The 6,565-nt window shown below is 41.2% G+C and overlaps 1 pseudogene; it reads right to left on the minus strand.

Moving 5' to 3' along the window:
• The window catches only part of LOC100941401, a 21,271-nt pseudogene that overhangs the window by 1,292 nt on the left and 13,414 nt on the right, over positions 1-6,565 (minus strand).

Genomic DNA, 6,565 nt, shown 5'->3' on the forward strand with positions numbered 1-6,565 from the left:
AGTTGCCATTATGCACAGGAGGGAGAAGGCTTCACTAGCTGCAGCGGAAGTCAAGCACAGGCGATCTCTACCTGCTTCTCATTAGCAGCATTTATATATGCTCAAGTCTTTATTTGTGGGCAGGATGGGGGACAGAATCTCATTCTGTTGCCCAAGCTAGTGTGCCATAGTATCAGCCTAACTCAGAGAAACCTCAAACTCCTGGGCTCAGCTGATCCTCCTACCTTAGCCTTCCAAGTACCTGGACTACAGGCACCTGCCATAACACTCAGCTAGTTTTTCCATTTTTAATAGAGATAGGGTCTCTTGTTCAGGATGGTCTTGAACTCCTGAGCTCAAGCAGTCCTCCCTCTTCAGCCTCTCAAAGTGCCTAGGATTACAGGCGTGAGCCACCCCTCCCGGCCAATACATGCTCCAGTCTTTACCTTTTTTTTTTAAATCAAATATCCTCTCCACCAGCTCAGCACCCATAGCACAGTGGTTACAGTGCCAGCCACATACACCAAGGTTGGCGGGTCTGGGCCAGCTAAAACAATGATGACAACTGCAACAAAAAATAGATGGGCATTGTGGTGAGCGCCTGTATTCCCAGCTACTTGGGAGGTGAGGCAATAGAATTGCTTGAGCACAAGAGTTGGAGGTTGCTGTGAGCTATGATGCCATAGCACTCTACCCAGGGTGACAAAGTGAAACTCTGTCTCAAAAAAAAAAACAAAGTGTGGCTCAGCACCTGTGGCTCAAGCGGCTAAGGCTCCAGCCACATACACCTGAGCTGGCAGTTAAATCCAGCCAGGGCCAGTCAAACAACAATGACGGCTGCAATCAAAAAATAGTTGGGTATTGTAGCAGGCGCCTGTAGTCCCAGCTACTTGGGAGGTGGAGGCAGGAGAATTGCTTGAGCCCAGGAGTTGAAGGTTGCTATGAGCTGTGATGCCACAGCACTCTACCCAGAGCGACAGCTTGAGGCTCTGTCTCAAAAAAAAAAAAGTGTGATCTTTTAGGTCAAATAAAGAAAATTACTTTACCCTGTAGCAGAATGATTTCTTACCCAAACAAAACATATGAACTGTATTATACCCTTCTTTTTCAGACATCCCGTTGAGAATAAGGTATGGAGAAGAAGAAATTAAAAGGTTGTCTGAGAAAACATGGGACATAATGAAATCACAGCTATATATTATCTGTTGAAGACAACAGCTTCGGAGGTAACAGTAACCAGAAAGGAAGAGCTGAAATACCTTTCCTGTAAATTATCAGTTTATGTAAACTATTTTCTTAGTTTTTATTTTTTAGATATATGTAACATATTTCATTCTCATTTTTTAAATTTACCTGCAAATACCAAATCTAACTCCTATTACCATTATAAACTACTATTTCAACTTCAAGATAATAACCCTTAATAAGTATACAAAACATTTTGAGTTACTTGAAAAAGCCTGAAAAGAAAATCCTAGGTATGGCCAGGTGCAGTGGCTCACACCTATAATCCCAGCATTCTGGGAGGCCAAGGCCAGTGGATTGCTTGAGCTCACAGGTTTGAAACCAGCCTGAGCCATAGAGAGACCTTGTCTCTAAAACCAGGTGGGCACTGTGGTGCGTGCTATGGTCCCAGCTACATTGGAGCTGAGGCAAGAGGATTGCTTGAGCCCAAAAGTTTGAGGTTAGGCTCTACACCTGTGACTCAAGTGGCTAAGGCACCAGCCACATACACCTAAGGTGGCAGGTTCGAATCCAACCCAAGCCCGCCAAACAACAATGATGGCTGCAACCAAAAAATAGCCAGGTGTTGTGGCAGGGGCCTATGGTCCCAGCTACTTGGGAGGTAGAGGCAGGAGACTCACTTGAGCCCAGGAGTTGGAGGTTGCTATGAGCTGTGATACCACAGCACTCTACCCAGGGCGACAGCTTGAGGCTCTGTCTTGAAGAAAAAAAAAGTTTGAGGTTGGTGTGAGCTGTGATGCCATAGCACTCTACTGAGGGAGACAAAGTGAGACTCTTTTCTCAAAAAAAAAAAAAAAAAAAGGAAAAGAAAATCATAGGTATATAACCTTTTGTGGCTTTTTTCAGCAATCAGAAAAATATTTCTTGCCTGTGCTTATGGTTGTCATTTTTAGACATCATGATTCTTGGTCTCTAACTGAACTGTTTATAAGAGGTCTGTGTGTTATGAGAAGTCTAGTTTCCTAATAAACCATTTGGGTTTTTGTTGTGATTTGTTGTTTTTCTCATTTTCTTAAGTTTTTCACTTGCTAGGTTAGGCAGAATAGTGATCACAACAACTTTGGTTTAAGTGGAATTATTACTTTACTGATTATTATAAGCCATTATTATAGTCACCTTACCTTTGCTGCTTTTCTTGTTTCTTTTTCCTAGCAGAAGAGAGGGTAGATGTTTCTTTTTTCAATTCCTTTTCTGATCTTTTGTCCATTACTATGTATATTTAGCATAGTTTAAACCTGAGTAGTTTTGGGCTGGGCAAGGTGGCTCACATCTGTAATCCTAGCACTCTGGGAGACGGAGGCAGGTGGATGCCTGAGCTCATGGGTTCAAAACCAGCCTGAGCAAGAGCAAGACTCTATCTCTAAAAATAGCCAGGTATTGTGGTGGGTACCTATAATCCCAGGTATTTGGGAGGCAGAGGCAAGAGAATCACTTGAGCCCAAGAGTTTGAGGTTGCTGTGAACTGTGACACCATGGGGCTCTACCGAGGGTGACAAAGTGAGACTGTCTCAAAAAAAAAAAAAATAAAACTGAGTACTCCTGTTTGTGTAGATGAATTCTCTTTTTTTTCTCATCGTATTGTACTTACCAAACAGTTTAAGACAAAAAATATCCTTTTTTTTTTTTTTTTTTTTTTAGCATGACAGAGCATCTGGAAGAATGCCACAGTGAAATAAGTGCATTTGCAGTGAGAGAACTACAGATAATAGACTCTCAGTGATTCACAGTGTCAAAGAACACAGGTATAAACCTTTACCCGTTTGCAAGAAAATTTGTTTTCTCCTAAGAGAAATGGGAGCATGTTATTTATTTCTCAGTTTTTTAATCAAAATTCAAATAATAACAGTAAGTAGTAAATATTCTCTGAAGGCAAGTTAAATTAGCATGCTAATTTTTAGAAAGATGCTAGAATTCATTCCAAATTGTCTATGTATAGGGCACCATCCTCCTGGCTGGCTGTGTATGATGATTAAAAGGACTGAGTTAAACCAGGGAGGTTTCCTAGAGGAGGTAGATAGTAAGAAAGCCGTGGTTTTGTTGTAGAACAGTGAACCAAGAAATGGAGATTATTTTGTGCACATTGATAACTTGAACAAAGGCCAAGGGTAGAGGGGCAGGATAAGGACCTGAGGCTGGAACCGTATCTCTGGAAGATATGGAGACCAATGTAGAGAGAGTGAGTGTTCAGCAGTTTGCCAAAGGGTCCAGATGGCCAAGTAGTAGGATAGTCTTTACCCTAGAAAGAGATACCCTTGAGCATTCAAGAGAAATGGAGACTCCAATCTTCTGAATGTTTTTAATCTGGCTGAGGGACAGACATACATAGAGTGAATATAATCTAAAATACTAATAAAGCAACTTAGCAACTAAGAGGGTATCATATGCAGACAACTTTCTTGAGGTTATAAAAGAATAAAGTAAACAGAATCAGTAACATGGAATTTGGTAGATTCAGAGACCATGAATTTGGCGGAAGAGAAAAGAGAGAAAAGTTGGGTTGATAGCAGTTAAATATATTTTATTCTGTATAGAACAAATTTCCCAGGCTGACGTAGATTTGCCTTTTTTGCCTTCAGAAGAGTCTCATTTTTAGAAATAAAGAGATAAAAGTCTAAGTGAGTCTCAGAGTAGAAATCTTTCAAAATAAGCTTACATCATCATCTTGAACATTGTTTGGTCATGTCTAACATCAAAATTGTTTATTTTCTTCTGCTATTTGCATTCTGACATTACATTGTAAGGTTTCTGTTTCCTTAATCTTAACTTTACATTTGGTCTCTTTAGTCAAAGACAGTATTTGATCACTAATATAACAGCCTAGGCAAAGATTCTTCTTTCCTCTTTTCTCCCTAAAACCAAAAGTTATGTGTATTTATCATTTCTCTATTTTTAGACCACATAAGTTGGAATTGGGGAAGTAAAGTTTGTTATGTAGGATTATGTTTATTATTCAGTAAATTTTAGCAACATTTACATTTCACTGTTCTCTTTTCAAATTCTTTTATTTTATTTTATTTTTTTTGAGACAGTGTCATATTATTGCCCTGGGTAGAGTGCTGTGACATCACAGCCCACAACAACCTCCAATTCCTGGGCTTAAGCGATTCTCTTGCCTCAGCTTCCCAAGTAGCTAGGGCTACAGGCATCTGCCACAATGCCCAGCTGTTTTTTGTTGCAGTTGTCCTTCTTCTTTAGCTGGCCCGGGCTGGGTTCGAACCCGCCAGCTTAGATGTATGTGGCTAGTGCCATAACCACTGTGCTATGAGTGCCAAGCCAACATTTTCTTTTTTCTTATGGTTAAAAATTATTAAGAACTTAATTGAGTATAGCAACTCATCTAGATAGTTTAAAGATAGTAGTTGTAGAATTATTCCTTCCTTCCTTTTTTTTTTTTTTTTAATTTTGAGTTAGAGTCATTCTATTACCCTGGATAGAGTACCATGGCGTCATAGCTCACAACAACCTCAAACTCTTGGGCTCTAGTGATCCTCTTGCCTCAGCCTCCCAAGTAGGCCGGACTATAGGCACCTGCCACAATGCTGAGCTAGTTTTTCTGTTTTTAGTAGAGACAGGGTCTTGCTCTTTCTCAGGTTGGTCTTAAACTCCTAAGCTCAAGCAATCCACCCATGTTGGCCTCCCATAATGCTAGAATTACAGGTGTGAGCCACCACAACTGGCCAAAATAAAGTTAATTATTAGTCTTAGACTATAGTTCTCCTGGGATACCTGTTCTACCTTCTGTTATCAGTTTTCAAAAATGGCTTGATTCCAGCCATGACTACCAGATAATATGAACTTGGCTTAGGCTTTTCAATGTTTCATTATATCTAATTCTATGATTGTGCCAAGATGGTGTAGTTTTACAATGAGCCCAGACCTGACAGATAATACTCGAGAAATTGAGCTTTCATTACTAACTATAAACAGCTCAGACAGGAATGTGAAGCATTTGTTTAGTTTATACTAACTATTCCTAGTGTCTCAAGTTATTGTTGCTAAACAAGGGACACTCTGCCCCTACTTTCTCACATTCCTTTAGATAGTGTGCATGAAGCTGTTTAGATTATGTGCATGTAAAGACTTCCCAGAGAAGTAACATGATGGTTTTAGGATAAAATGCAACAGCAACTTTTCTAAGACGTTTGAGGTATTGGATCTCATTGGCAAAATTTTAAAATTGTCAAGTGGCTTTATTATTTTATCCACTTATCCACTTGCCTTGCATTAAGCCACCGACATTGATCAGAGAAGGATTGATGACATGTATCCTTTGGACTATTTTTTTTCTTTTTTTCTTTTTTTTTTTTTTGAGACAGAATTTCATTTTGTTGCCCTTGAAAGAGTTCTAGGGTGACAGGTGTGAGCCACCTTGCCCAGCCCCTGGACTATATTTTTAAGTCTGCTTTTCCCTCATAGTAAGTGTGCCCTCAATTAGTGACCAAAACATTTCATATCAAAACAATTTGATAGGGGCTAGAGATGTTCTAGCAAAGAAATTCAGTGTACCTGTCCTTTAGTACTGAATTAGAGTTTAAAAAATAATCATTTGGGCGGCGCCTGTGGCTCAGTGAGGAGGGCACCAGCCCCATATACCAAGGGTGGTGGGTTCAAACCCGACTCTGGCCAAACTGCAACAAAAAAACAGCTGGGCGTAGTGGTGGGCACCTATTGTCCTAGCTACTCAGGAGGCTGAGGCAAGAGAATCGCCTAAGCCCAGGAGTTGGAGATTGCTGTGAGCTATGACACCATGGCACTCTACCAAGGGCAATAAAGTGAGACTCTGTCTCTAAAAAATAAATAAATAAAAAATAATCATTATACATCTAATAGGAATTCCACTTCATATAACTTGAGTTTTTGTTTTTGAGACGAAGTCTCACTTTGTCACACTCAGTAGAGTGCTATGGCATCACAGCTCACAGCAACCTCAAACCCTTGGGCTCAGCAATTCTCTTGCCTCAGCCTCCCGAGTAGCTGGGACTATAGGTGTCTGCCCCAGTGCCTGGCTGTTTTTAGAGATGGGGTCTCGCTCTTGCTTAGGCTGGTCTTGAACCGGTGAGCTCAGGCAATCCACCTGCCTCGGCCTCCCAGAGTGCTAGGATTACAGGTGTGAGCCCCCACGCCTGGCCCCATACAACTTGCATTTTAAGAAAAACATAGCTATTGGCTCGGCGCCTATAGCTCAACTGGCTAAGGCGCCAGCCACGTACACCTAAGGTGGCAGGTTCGAATCCCCAGCCCGGACATGCCAAACAACAATGACGGCTGCAACCAAAAAATAGCCGGGCGTTGTGGCAGGCGCCTGTGGTCCCAGCTACTTGGGAGGCGGAGGCAGGAGACT

Source organism: Otolemur garnettii, unplaced genomic scaffold (genome assembly GCF_000181295.1).
Source record: "Otolemur garnettii isolate 467f Iridium unplaced genomic scaffold, OtoGar3 scaffold00006, whole genome shotgun sequence".
NCBI classification, from domain to species: Eukaryota; Metazoa; Chordata; class Mammalia; order Primates; family Galagidae; genus Otolemur; species Otolemur garnettii.